The sequence below is a fragment of the Scyliorhinus torazame genome, chromosome 13, assembly GCF_047496885.1.
Source record: "Scyliorhinus torazame isolate Kashiwa2021f chromosome 13, sScyTor2.1, whole genome shotgun sequence".
In the NCBI taxonomy this organism is placed as follows: domain Eukaryota; kingdom Metazoa; phylum Chordata; class Chondrichthyes; order Carcharhiniformes; family Scyliorhinidae; genus Scyliorhinus; species Scyliorhinus torazame.
This window is the reverse complement of record NC_092719.1, coordinates 154350750-154363419: the sequence shown is the minus strand read 5'-3', so window position 1 is coordinate 154363419 and position 12670 is coordinate 154350750.

Here is a 12670-nt window from a genome sequence, read left to right as displayed (position 1 = left end):
TCATTCTCCAGTGTCAGTAGCTACCAAACCTTTCTCCTTTTCGTACATTTGTTTTTATTTTTTGACTTCAAGGGCTTAATTTAGTCCATACAAGTTTCCTTTTTGCTCTTCTAAAAGAACTGAAACAAATGTTTGCACTTTGCTCCTTCAGTGTCATTTAGTGTTTAGCTTAAAGGCCAGGAGAGTAGGAAATAGAAAAAAATGAGATGCCGAGGGTTTAGAACTCATACGTCGGAAATTAAAAACTTTGTGGGAAATCTATCCTTAGAATGTTGCAGCTTTGCTGCCAACTGCTTGGCAAAGGGAGCAGTGAAATCCCTTTGAGTACTATGTTAGATTTCCCTGTGTCCCATCTGCAACAAATGGTAATACAAGGAAGAATGCTGGAAAGGATATGCAAATTAGGACCCATTTTTAAACACCAAAATGTGCGTCAGGTTTTGAATTTTTATGCCAACTTCTTTTTGTGATTGTAGCTTGACTGTCCCGAAGAGTATCAGATTTGAAAAAGCCATAATGTCACATCAATAATGGGAGGTAGCAAAACATCACCCTTCCAGAATTACTGTAGTTTGAATTTCTATTCTGAAGAATTAATGTCATGTTGCACCATTCAGAAATGACCGATGGTTTTGCAATTTTAATTTTGTACAAAATGCAAGTTATCCTAATATTATTAGTGCTTAATTAAACCTAACCCACTTCAAACTGAAATAGAATCTCAAACGGCCACATGAACCCATCTATTCTAAATCACCCAAATGTGGATCCAGAGCATTTTCTTGACTAAACAAACAAAAGTTTGAAGTGATAATTCATCTGAACCATCTTTATATCTGCAAAATCTGGTCAAATGTGATATGAGAGAATGGTTTAGCTATTCAAATCATGAAATATTTATTTAGGCAGCATAATTTAATTTGGAATTTCTTTTCAACTTTAATTGTTATAGTAAATATTTTGATATTTAATTCCAGATCAAGAAAAAGGATATCCCCTGGATATCAGTCAGAACTATTGGCGGATACACCAATAGGAGGCACCATACTGTTCTTTAGAATATTAGCCCTCCATAAACTGATGGAATCAAAGTTCCTCATTTTGCCATTGGAAGCTTTGAATTTAATATTTTTCATTAATCTCAATCTATTTCTGAGTAGACAAGAGACTTCAACATGAAACCGCTTGTAAATGAGCAGTAATTAGATGATATCACTTGAAGAGAATATTGGGATAAATGGTGTGGGAAATGAAAATGTCATGATGGTGTAGTAAGGTGTGTTAAAGCACATTACTTAACAGTGTAGATGGAGCTCCATATTGCATACAATACATGCATTACCCAACCTGGAGTATTTGATAGAGGGAAATATTTTAACTGTTAATGTTTCATATTTTAATATTTAATATTAACATTTAATATTTCAATGTTCCTTTTCATCTTAAGAAATAATAAAATAATCACAACAAAAGAAACCAACTGATAAAAGCTTCTCAAGTCAGCCAGAATAGGAAACTATCATATGGACATTCTTCCGACAAACCATACACAATTTGTATTGTATTGTAATCTCCGTGAGGTTAATATCTATACAATTTGACATTTCTGGAAAGACATGCTATTGTTTAAGCTTCTGGAGTAAGGTGATTGTAGCTGTAACTATAGAGGGTACAATTTTTCAAATTATCATTGACATCCTTCCGTGTCAGAAGATGATGGTTTGTGCCGTGGTATAAAACATCGCCCGGTGTTACTCAGGAACCCTACTCTGGCATGGCAATCCCTGCCACATTTGCTGCAATGGAAATCAGCAAGCTGAGAAGATGCAAGACTCACTGGCCTCCGTTTACTCTGTACTGTCTTCGCCTCCATCTGAGCTTTTAATTATTTTTTTTAATTTTAGAGTACCCAATTCATTTTTCCAATTAAGGGGCAATTTAGCGTGGCCAATCCACCTCCCCTGCACACCTTTGGGTTGTGGGGGCGAAACCCACGCAAACACGGGGAGAATGTGCAAACTCCACACGGACAGTGACCCAGAGCCGGGATCGAACCTGGGACCTCAGTGCCGTGAGGCATCAGGGCTAACCCACTGCGCCACCGTGCTGCCCCTCTGAGCTTTTAATTAATTAAAAAATATGTATTTTTATTGAGAACATTTTTATTTGAACTGAATAACATAAGAATAAAATACACAGCAGAGGCTTCAAGTTTCAATATACAAAGAACACAGTCAACAATCAAGAACACATCCAATCCTAACCCTCCAATAATAAAAACTAAAAACTTCCTTAACAGCTGATGGTAACTAACTCTTTAAAAAAGGAAACAAATGTGTGCCACCTTTGGTAGAACCCCCCTGCCGACCCCCACACTACCCTCACCCCCACAACACTCTCATCCCCACCACCAGCTCCCCCCCACTCCCCCGGCGTGTTTTAATCAAGCGTCTTGTCTTGTTTCTTGCAGGACCAGTTGCTGATGGGTTGATTCTTCTGGTGTCCCTCGCCCACAACCACAGCAACAGCCAGAGCCCTCCTCCATATGCCGAGCAGCAACAATGATACTGACACGGAGGGCATCCAGACTCCCAAAATCCAGGACACCCCGGAGCTCGAGTCCGATGTTGACACCGATTTCCCATCACAGCTGACTTCAACACCATTCACCATCCCAGAGACACTCACCCCGGCTGGGCACTTTAGTGAAGACGCTCCCACTCTCTGGTGCTCAACACACGAGTGCTCTGGTACAGCATGTGGAGGTAGGGACTCCCGAGGGGCGGACGGTCGGAGGGCAGACCGACCCCAGGGACTAGTTGCCGTCCAGGCGGTTTAGGGCTTCTGGAACAGACAGTGCCATCGATCATGGAGTTGTAGTCGCAGGGCCAGGGACTATATGAAGGTTTGTTCTCAGTTGGAGGAGTCCAAACACGTGCAGGAGCAGGAGGTGCTGATGGCCATGCATGCCAACTCCGCACGGGTGACCTGCAGTGGAGGCCTTGGGGATGATGATTTTGGCTATGGGTCAGCATGTCCAAGGTCTGGGGTAATCTGTGCAGGTGCAGGCCGAGGCCCAGGGCGGGGCTGCCCTCACACAGGCAACCATATACCAAATCTACTTCACATTGCAGCAGCGCTCCTGTGTGTGGCCCAGTCACAGCGGGCCATGGCTGAGAATATAGGCAGCATTGCCCAGGCGCTGGCCAACATTTTAAGAGGGAGGTGGCTCAGTCTCAGAGGCAGATGGCGCAGTTACTGGCTGATGTGGCACAGACCGAGAAGGTGGTGGCACAGTCACAGCATGATGTAGCACAGTTTCTGTGCTCCATGACCGCGAGCATGCAGACCCTGTCCAAGACAGCAGCGGTCAGGTGGCACGGGAGCCTTAGGGTTAGCTCCGCTTGCAACTCTGTCCCATGAAGTAGCCCGGGACCATTGGGCATCCGGAGGGAAGAGGAGGTGATGGGGCACATGCTGGTGACAGGAGAGGTGGAAGAACGCCACAGCATATTGGACTCCCCTCCCTCCTGTCCCTGGCACATCTCTTGGGCAACGGGCAGAACAAGGTGGCACCACGCTACCAGGGACACCCGAGTAGAAGCTGGGCCCATCCAAGTCCGGTCGCCCCAGAGGACGGCTGCCAAAGGGGATCCAGGTCACAGCTGGCCACTTCCACTCCTGTTGTACCATCTGGGGATCTACCCGTTAGGGCCCATAAGGCCAAATATTGAGACACCAGTTAAGTTGGCACGAGTGCAGGGCACAGTTTACGATAGGGGCTCGGGCTTGTGTATGTATATATGTTGTCACATTAAACACCTGTTCACAATGTTACAACCTGCCTCGGTGCTCTGTCAGAAGGGTGTGAGTGGTGGGCTGGTCTGGGCTGGTTGTAGAGGGGGCGCGGCATGGGGTGGGAATTGGTGGACATTGAGGATGGACTTAGCTCAGGGACTGCAGTTCAGCCAGTGCTTACTGCTCCGGTGTCCCTCCCCCTCCACCCCCACCCCCTCCTCCCCCGCCCCGACCATCCCCACCTCCGCCATCCCAGGGATCTGATGGCACCTTGTGATGGAATGGTAAGCTCACATGCAGGGATCATCCAGGCGGACGGTGACAAGTGCTACCGTGAGCAGGTGTCAGACGTTGTCATACGATGCGGAGCACCAGAGCTCATCGCAGAGCATCCATCCCACGGGGCAGACCCGCAGTTCCTGCCAACACCTGGCCAATCTCTCCACCCCGCCCAGTCGGTGAACCTGGAGACGATGAGAGCATCCCAGGCACGTTGGCCCTGGCATACACATTGTGCAGCCACCTGTGCCTGCCTGGCCCATGTCCTGCCCATCTTTGCACTGCCCTCCTCCTCCCAGATCCTCCTCGTTGGACGAGGACAGACGCTCATCCTCCTCCTGCAGCACGTCACCCGTCTGCTGTGCGATGTTGTGAAGGATGCAGCAAGCCGTCACGATGCGAGTGGACCCGCCCAGCGTCATACTGGAGGGCCCCTCCGGAGCGGTCCAGGCACCTGAACCACGTCTTCAGGATGCCGAAGCGGCGCTCGATCACACCCCTGGTCGCAGCATGGACGTCGTTGTAGCGGGTATCCGCGTCGGTCTCTGGCCTCCGGATAGGTGTCATCAACCACACCACAACAGCAGCGGATAACCCCTGTCACCCAGGAGCCAATCCCCAGCCACTGGGGTTGCCTCGAAGAGGCCGGGAATCGTCGAGTGTGCCGGGATGAAGGGGTCATGCACACTTCCAGGTTATCAGGCGCAGGCGTGTATGATGCGCATCTGATGATCACATATCAGCTGCTCATTCATCGAGTGGAACCCCTTTCGGTTTTCACAGACCTGCCTGTCATCTGCAGGTGCTCGTAGGGGGACACGCAATCCATCAATCACCTCCCGGAACCTAGGCATCCCGGTGACGGTGGCGCCATCCAGGCAGCCTGGATGTATTGAGCCGCCTGGGCATTTAGGGCCTCCATGATGGTGCGGATACACCCGTGCACTGAGCTCTGTGAGATTCCGGACAGGTCCCCACTTGGCGCCTGGAAGGACCCTGTGGCGTAAACGATCAGGGCTACTGCCACCTTGACAGCCACCGGGAGCGGGTGTTCTCCCCCCATTCCCTGAGGTGCCAGCATGACCTCCTCCCCCCTCCTCTCCACACCCCACACCCGCCGGTGGTCCTGGCACCTGCCTCTGCTTCCAGTGATACTGTCAACTGCCGCTGCCCTTGCCATTGTAGGGGAGTATGCTGAGGACGCAGACTTAAGAGACCCACAGTATGGTGTGTAGCGCACAAAGACTCCATGAGACGAATATAGTGAAGTCGATGAGGCTTTATTAAGCGTGTCTGTTCCCCAGCAGCTCGATAGTAAACTGGCCTGCGGGGGAAGACACCGGCTTCTTATACTTCGCCTTCAGGGTGGAGCTTGAGGTCAACGGCCAACCAGGACCCGGGATCTGTCAGCCAATGACATTAGGGCTTCCAGTCCCACATGACCCCCAATACATACTACCACATTCACCCCTTGTCAAAAATGAACCCGGCGGGGTGATGCTTCGTATGGTGGTAAGGGTTTACAGGGCTGGTCCTGGGAGGATAGAACATTCACATGGTAGTACAGTATTGGACAGTTTCGTCCTGTTGCAACTATTTACAGAGGGTATAGGAAAAAAACAAAATGTTCTTTGAACAGTCCATCTTTGTTTTACATCGACGCCACGAGTCGGTCGGGCGGTCTGGTCGTCCGTGTCGATCGCCTCGGCCCCGGCGGTGGTGGTGGTGCTTGTACCAGTGTTGTCGCCTCCAGGAGCCGTACGGTTTCAGCTGTCGGTGCAAAGGGGAGGGGGACTGATCCTCCTGGGAAGGGGGCGGTCGCGGGGTGCGGCGGTGGCAGGAAGGGGGGTGGTTGGGTTGATGGTGTCGGGGGGGTGTGCGTGGTGCCGGCGGGCGCCAGATCCCGCAGGGAGACCGTGTCCTGTCGGCCGTCGGGGTACTCCACGTAGGCGTACTGGGGGTTTGCGTGGAGGAGGTGAACCCTTTCGACCAACGGGTCCGCCTTATGTGCCCGCACATGCTTTCGGAGCAGGATGGGTCCTGGGGCCGCCAGCCAGGTCGGCAGCGACGTTCCAGAGGAGGACCTCCTAGGGAAGACAAGGAGACGCTCGTGGGGCGTTTGATTAGTGCTTGTACATAATAACGACCGGATGGAATGGAGAGCGTCCGGGAGGACCTCCTGCCACCGTGAAACTGGGAGATCCCTGGACCGTAGGGCCAGTAGGACGGCCTTCCAGACCGTGCCGTTTTCCCTTTCTACTTGCCCGTTGCCCCGGGGGTTGTAGCTGGTCGTCCTGCTTGAGGCTATGCCCTTGCTGAGCAGGAACTGGCGCAGCTCGTCACTCATGAAAGAGGACCCCCTGTCGCTGTGGACGTATGCGGGGTAACCGAACAGTGTGAAGATGCTGTTCAGGGCTTTAATGACTGTGGCTGCGGTCATGTTGGAGCAGGGAATGGCAAAAGGGAAGCGGGAGTATTCGTCCACTACATTAAGAAAATATGCGTTGCGGTCGGTGGAGTGGAGGGGCCCTTTGAAATCGAGACTGAGGCGTTCAAAGGGGCGGGAAGCCTTAATCAGGTGCGCTCCATCTGGCCTGAAAAAATGCGGTTTGCATTCCGCGCAGATGTGGCAGTCCCTTGTGACTGTACGGACCTCTTCTAAAGAGTATGGGAGATTGCGGGACTTGATGAAGTGGTAAAACCGAGTGACCCCCGGGTGGCAGAGGTCCTCGTGGAGGGTTTGGAGGCGGTCAATTTGTGCGTTGGCACATGTGCCGCGGGATAGGGCATCGGACGGCTTGTTCAGCTTTCCGGGCCGGTACCAGATCTCATAATTGAAGGTGGAGAGCTCGATCCTCCACCTTAAGATCTTGTCATTTTAAATTTTGCCCCGCTGTGCATTATCGAACATGAAAGCTACCGACCGTTGGTCAGTGAGGAGAGTGAATCTCCTGCCGGCCAGGTAATGCCTCCAATGTCGCACAGCTTCCACAATGGCTTGGGCTTCCTTTTCCACTGAGGAGTGGCGGATTTCTGAGGTGTGGAGGGTTCGGGAGAAAAAGGCCACGGGTCTGCCCGCTTGGTTAAGGGTGGCCGCTAGAGCTACGTCGGAGGCGTCGTTCTCGACCTGGAAGGGGAGGGACTCGTCGATGGCGCGCATCGTGGCCTTTGCGATGTCCGCTTTGATGCGGCTGAAGGCCTGGCAAGCCTCTGTCGACAGAGGGAAGGTCGTGGTCTGTATTAGGGGGCGGGCCTTGTCTGCGTACTGGGGGACCCACTGGGCGTAGTACGAAAAGAACCCCAGGCAGCGTTTCAGGGCTTTTGGGCAGTGCGGGAGGGGAATTTCCATGAGTGCGCGCATACGTTCGGGGTCGGGGCCTATTATCCCATTGCGTGCTATGTAGCCCAGAATGGCTAGCCGGTCAGTGCTAAAAACGCACTTGTCCTCGTTGTTCGTGGGGTTCAAGGCTTTGGCGGTCTGGAGGAATTTTTGGAGGTTGGCGTCGTGGTCCTGCTGATCGTGGCCGCAGATGGTTACATTGTCGAGATACGGGAACGTGGCCCGTAACCCATGTTGATCAACCATCCGGTCCATCTCCCGTTGGAAGACCGAGACCCCGTTTGTGACGCCAAAAGGGACCCGTAGGAAATGGTATAATCGCCCGTCTGCCTCGAAGGCTGTGTACTTGCGGTCACTTGGGCGGATGGGGAGCTGATGGTAGGCGGACTTGAGGTCCACGGTGGAGAAGACTTTATACTGGGCAATCCGATTGACCATGTCGGATATGCGGGGGAGAGGGTACGCGTCTAGTTGTGTGTACCTGTTGATGGTCTGGCTATAGTCAATGACCATCCTTTGTTTCTCCCCTGTCTTCACTACTACCACCTGCGCTCTCCAGGGACTATTGCTGGCCTGGATTATGCCCTCCTTTAGTAGCCGCTGGACTTCGGACCGAATGAAGGTCCGGTCCTGGGCGCTGTACCGTCTGCTCCTAGTGGCGACGGGTTTGCAATCCAGGATGAGGTTCGCAAACAAGGACGGGGGTTGCACCTTGAGGGTAGCGAGGCCGCAGATAGTGAGTGGGGGTATGGGGCCGCCAAATTTAAACGTAAGGCTCTGTAGATTACATTGGAAATCTAATCCCAGCAAGGTGGGGGCACAGAGTTGGGGAAGGACGTTAAGTTTGTAGTTTTTGAACTCCCTCCCCTGCACCGTTAGGTTAACTATGCAGAATCCCTGGATCTGTACGGAGTGGGATCCTGCAGCTAGGCAAATCTTTTGTGCGCTGGGATAGGTGGTCAAGGAACAGCGTCTTACCGTGTCGGGGTGTATAAAGCTTTCCGTGCTCCCGGAGTCGACTAGGAATGGCGTCTCGTGGCCGTTAATTAGGACCGTTGTCGTCGTCGTCTGGAGTGTCCGGGGCCGAGCCTGATCGAGCGTAACCGAAGCGAGTCGTGGTTGTAGTAGTGGGGTGGGGTCCGTTGTTGCCGTCCAAGATGGCGTCGGGGATGGACAAAATGGCCGCCCCCATACATCGCACGTGGCTGGGGGGTCACAAGATGGCGGCGGGGGTGGACAAAATGGCCGCCCCAATGCGTCGTACAGGTCTGGGGTGGTCCAAGATGGCGGCGCCCTTCCTCCCCTCGTGGTGGCCGGGACCCAAAATGGCGGCGTCTGCGGGTCGCACAACGGCGCCCCTCCTCCCCTCGTGGTGGCCGGTACCCAAAATGGCGGCGTCTGCGGGTCGCACATGGTGTGCTGGGGGGTCTGGGGAGCGCTAGGACCGCGAGCGCTAGGACCGCGCGGAGCTCCCTCACCGCGAGCGCTAGGACCGCGAGCGCTAGGACCGCGCGGAGCTCCCTCACCGCGAGCGCTAGGACCGCGAGCGCTAGGACCGCGCGGAGCTCCCTCACCGGGGACAGCGGTGGTCGGGGCAAAAGTCGGCGGCGCCGGCGGGTCAGGCGTGGGGCCGCGAGCGCAAGGAGCGCGAGGAGCTCCCTCACCGCGAGCGCTAGGACCGCGAGCGCTAGGACCACGCGGAGCTCCCTCACCGCGAGTGCTAGGACCGCGAGCGCTAGGACCACGCGGAGCTCCCTCACCGGGGACAGCGGTGGTTGGGGCACAAGTCGGCGGCGCCGGCGGGTCAGGCGTGGGGCCGCGAGCGCGAGGAGCTCCCTCACCGGGGACAGCGGTGGTCGGGGTCCAAGTAGGTGGCGCCGGCGGGTCAGGCGTGGGGCGCGGGACGGGGGTGAGGGTGGCGTTAGGGACGCGAAAAACCCCCTCCTCTCCGTGGAGAGTGTTGGCCGGGACCCAAAGCGGTAGCGCCGGCGGCGGGTCGTACATGGGCTGAGGGGAGCGTAGGCGGCGTGCAGGGCTCCCAGTTCTCCCGGGAGCGCGGTGGTCGGGAACCAGAGCGGCTGCGCCTGCGGGTCGCACATGGCGTGCTGGTGGGGTTGGGACGCATAGACTGCTTGCAGGGCTCCCTGTGCTCCCGGGACGGCGGCGACCACGCGGGATCGGCACACCACCGCATAATGGCCCTTTTTCCCGCAGCTTTTGCAGATGGCTGCGCGGGCCGGACAGCGCTGTCGGGGATGTTTCGCCTGGCCGCAGAAATAACAGCGGGCGCCCCCGGTGCGACTCAGCGTTTGGACCGCGCAAGCCTGTGGGGTGTCCGGGGGGGGCGGTCGGGGGTTTGCCGCGACGGGTACGTACGGGGCCCAATGGCCTGCCGCGCGGTCGGGGCCGTAGGCGCGGGTATTACGCGCGGCCACGTCTAGGGAGGCTGCTAGGGCCCGTGCCTCTGAGAGTCCTAGTGACTCTTTTTCTAGAAGTCTTTGGCGGATTTGGGCGGAATTTATACCTGCCACAAAAGCGTCGCGCATTAACATGTCCGTGTGTTCGTTTGCGTTCACTGATGGGCAGCTGCAGGCTCATCCCAAAATCAGCAGCGCGGCGTAGAACTCGTCCATCGATTCTCCGGGAGCTTGCCGTCTTGTCGCGAGCTGGTAGCGAGAGTAGATTTGGTTAACTGGGCGAACATAGAGACTTCTGAGTGCTGCGAACGCCGTCTGGAAATCGTCGGTGTCTTCAATGAGGGTGAAAATCTCCGTGCTCACCCTCGAGTGCAGGACCTGCAGTTTTTGTTCGTCTAAGACTCGGCCGGTGGTCGTTCTGATGTAGGCCTCGAAGCAAGCCTGCCAGTGTTTGAAGGCTGCTGCCGCATTCACTGCGTGGGGGCTGCTCCTCAGGCATTCTGGAATGATCCTGAGCTCCATAGTCCTTTTTAGGCACGCTTAATAAATTGTAGCGCACAAAGACTCCATGAGACGAATATAGTGAAGTCGATGAGGCTTTATTAAGCGTGTCTGTTCCCCAGCAGCTCGATAGTAAACTGGCCTGCGGGGGAAGACACCGGCTTCTTATACTTCGCCTTCAGGGCGGAGTTGTGGTCAACGGCCAACCAGGACCCGGGATCTGTCAGCCAATGACATTAGGGCTTCCAGTCCCACATGACCCCCAATACATACTACCACATGGTGCTCTGCCTGGTTGCAGTTGTTCCACACTCTCTCACTCAGCTTGTACATAACAGCTGCAGCTTTTACGATGTCTATGTTGATTTCAGCATCGAGTGACAGATTGCTGGTAATTGTGGAGCCTAGATATGTGAAGTTATCCACAGGCTCCAGTGTCACATTGCCAATGCTGATAGATGGCAATCTCCTGGACAATGACACATGTCTTCCTAGTGCAAATAATCAGCATGAGAGAGTCTGTCCATTTCCCGTGGAAGCTGTTCCTCAGTATGGGCTGCTAGTGCAACATCGTCAGTTTGGAGCAATTCTTTGAAGACTTGATGCAACTTGGTCTTGGGTCTCGGGCGAGCAAGGCTGAGTAGCTTTCCATCAGTTCTGGTACCATCCGTGAATAACATGAAGGCACATGACGACAATAAAAAGAAGAATATTCCAAAGAGTGTCAGTGCCAGAATACAGTCCTATTTGACTGCACTGTGGATCTCAAAGGGACCCGATGTTGTCCTGTCATAGCAGACCACATTAAATAGCATTGGTGGACAGCCAATTTTCCCCAACAGCTTAAATCGATCACCTCTGCTTACATGGTTGAATGCACTGGTGGGATCAATGAAAGCAATACACAGTGGTTTCCTTTGTTTACAGTGTTTCTCTGACAGCTGCTAGACTGCAAAATCATGAAACACTTCCTTGCGTTGTACTCTGGGGAGAATATGGCAACCAAGGAAACTCTAAAAAGACTGGGCGGGATTATCCGCCCCACGCCACTCCGGTGAGCGGAGAATCGGCGCCATTGGCGATGGCGCAGTCGGCGCGGCGCTGGTCGGGGGCCGTTGAAAGCAGCCGCCACCGGCGATTCTCCCCATGTGATGGGCCGAGTGCCCGTCGAGTTAGGCCGAGTCCTGCTGGCGTCGTTCTCGTATGGTCCTACCCGGTAGGACCTCGGCGTTCATGTTGCGGGGGGAGGGGGGATCCGATCCCGGGGGGGGGGCCTCCACGGTGGCCTGCGCTCGATCGGGGCCGACCGATCGGCGGGCGGGCTTATCCTGGTGGGGCCTATGTTCCTCCACGCTAGGCCCCTGTAGCTCTCCGCCATGTTGCATCGGGACCGGCGCGGAGAAGGAAACCCACGCGCATACGCAAACACGCGCCGGCTGTAGTGCGCATGTGCGAGCTCGCGCCGGCCGTAGCAGGCATGCGCGGACCTGCGGCCCAAGTTCTGACGCCCGTATTGGCAGCTGGCGCAGCGTGAGGCTCTCCAGTGCCGTGCTGTCCCCCTGTACGGCACAGGATCGCTGATCCTAGGGGCTGTCATAATATCCACGCATGTATATAATGAAGTGCAGACAGGCAGTGATTGACATACAGGATGACCAGTAAGCACACAGCACAGTGCAGCCAATCATCAGCCAGGACACCAGCACTATAAAGCCAGAGGGCACTAGGTATCCTTCTCTCTCTGGACCCAGCCACTGAGACAGTCAGAGTCCACGAGCTAGCAAATGCAAACACCATGCGGTAGCTAGTAAGTCTGGTCAGGCTAGTACAAGGTCTCCAGTCAGTTCAGTATAGTGTCGACCCACAGTTAAATATGTATATTAGTTCTATTGTTCAATAAAACCGTGTTGGATCTTCTACAGTGTTAGACGTCTGTTTCTCGCATCGCTGCATCAAGTGCAGTCCACATCGAACCGACCGGCCTAACACATCAGGGGCCAGTTGACGCCGTCGTAAAACGCTCCGGCATTTATGACGGTGTCAACACTTAGCCCTAGGCTCAGAGAATCCCGCCCACTGTCTTTCATGGCAGAGCTGGATCTCAAATCCACAGTGCAGCAGCTTAGCAAAGCTTAGCAAAGGTATTGGCTTACTTGCGATGGGCAAATCTCCAGGCATTGATGCTATAGCATCTGAACTCATCAAACACGGGAAACCTGCACTCCCGTCTCTGCTGGAGGTAAGAGACAGTGCCCCAGGATATGTGTGATGGAAAGTGTATGACTCGGTACAAGAACAAGGGTGATCACAGTGATTGCAACAGCTACCGATGCAC